Here is a 2,113-nt window from a genome sequence, read left to right on the forward strand (position 1 = left end):
TCTACTCGAAGGCATCTAACACTAACAACTACAATCCTTCCTGATTCCTGATTCCCCCCAGTGAGATATGATCTTTCTTTTTGAGTTTTTTTTTTTTTTTTTTTTTGATCTCTTTCTAGGGCACTTTAAGGAGTGCTGGTGGTGCCATGGTTAAGAACTTGGCTGCTAATTGAAAAGTTGGTGGTTTGAACCCACCCACCTGCTGCACGAGAGAAATACCTGGTGATCTGCTCCCACAAAGATTACAGCCTAGAAGCCATATGGGCCAGTTCTACTCTCACGTGCAGTCACTATGAGTTGAAATTGACTCAATGGCAAGTAACAATAACACAAGGGCACTTCCCACTTCACCTAGAAGTATGATTACTTTTATGCACATCTGGATTAGCCTCTTTGTCTATAAAAATCAGAAGGTCACTCAGGTTATTCTAAATCTTATGAGTTTCTGTTTGCTTATTAGCATTTGTATAAAGGCAAAACTGCAGGCACAAATCTGATGGCAAACCAGGAACAGCCCTAGACCTGGGCCTCACAGATAGGCACAAGGCTGAGGAGCTGAAGTAACTAATACTGCTTATGGGTATGGCAGTCATCTTCACTGACTTGCTGAGCCTAACAACATATGAACCCTGCATGAAGTAACCACAACTCATTAATCTTCGGACTTCTTTTGGTGGCAAGCATAGTGCTCAGACACAGGACTGGTTACACAGATGGATTGAGGGTTGCCTGGGTCATGGTGTGAATATATTTTCTAGAGGAAGATACCATTCCAGTGGCAGACTGTTTGATCGTAATTACCCATATAGTAATAATTTCACTTTTTCTTTTAGCTCTTCTTTCTCCCCAGAGTAAAAATCCTTCCACTGAAATATTTGTCCACATGCACTATGACAATGTTTGGTTTCCAGTATCTCCTATCCTGATCTCCATTTCATTCTCTGTGCGCCCTTCAGAGCAAAGCCCTCGGCACATAGTAGGATCTCAATAAATGTCGAATGAATGAATGACCAGAAACCAGCTGTAATATCCTTCTGCATATACATCCTATATAAACTGCTAGAGTTGGGGGATTTTTGTTCCTATCAACTGCTTTTCCATTAAGATAAGGAAGGGAGCTGTTATCCTTTTATACAGGACCCTTTTCGTAAGTAAATTGCTGGTTTAGGGAAACCAGTAGATAATTGTACTGAAAACACAACTCTGTGGCTCACAAGAGCTACTTTATTATCTGATGAAATTGATTTAGGTAGAAGAAACTAAAGGAAATATATTTTCAAATATTCAATATACATTTTAATTTAAATCAAATTCTTTAAGAAGATATAAAAGCTTTGTATCTGGGATCAGGGTGAGGTGAAGAAGGGGCTTGTAACTTTAGCTGAAGAGCCGAGCAAAAAACAAGGAGTGTGTAGCACCTTGTGAGGAGTAATCCTGAATTGGCATGAGTAGGAAAGGTAGGATCTGCATGTTTCTTTGAACATTAGTTCATATCCTTCATGTTCATTATACTGTAGACCATTAAGCTATTTTATGGGCAAGAGAGAAGTTCAAGTACAGCATGAGTTGCCAAAAGGATTATGAAGTTCATTTTGATTGATCAATAATTAACTGTACCTTGTGAAATTACAGGCTTGACTATGAGGAGCCCAAGCTGCCAGAAAGAACAGAGAAGACAGAAAAAGCAATGGGATCCGAAACATCTGTCCCCTTTATGCTGCAAGAGCTGGTAACCAAGAGCTCGCTTTTTCCTTCTCTATCTAAAGTACAAATAGCATAAAACAGGGACTGGATTGATATGGGACACTGCAGAAGATGTTTGCTTATAATTATTTCTAGCACTTTTTTGAAGCTCGAGGATAAAACATTTCCAATTATTCATCAAGCTCTTGGAACTCATAGGCCTCTATAATAGGGATTTAGCAGAACAACAAATAGCACACAAGGATACAGATGAAAGGAAGGAATGTGAAAGGATTATTACCATAAAAAAGAAAATGACTATTTGATGGAATTACAACAATACAGGGAGTCAGAAAGAGATAGAAAAATAATGCTAATTGATAAATACATAGCTGTTTAGCATTAATTTGAATTATGTCATGGCTGTGAA

This window comes from Trichechus manatus, unplaced genomic scaffold (genome assembly GCF_000243295.1).
Source record: "Trichechus manatus latirostris isolate Lorelei unplaced genomic scaffold, TriManLat1.0 scaffold00033, whole genome shotgun sequence".
Lineage (NCBI taxonomy): Eukaryota > Metazoa > Chordata > Mammalia > Sirenia > Trichechidae > Trichechus > Trichechus manatus.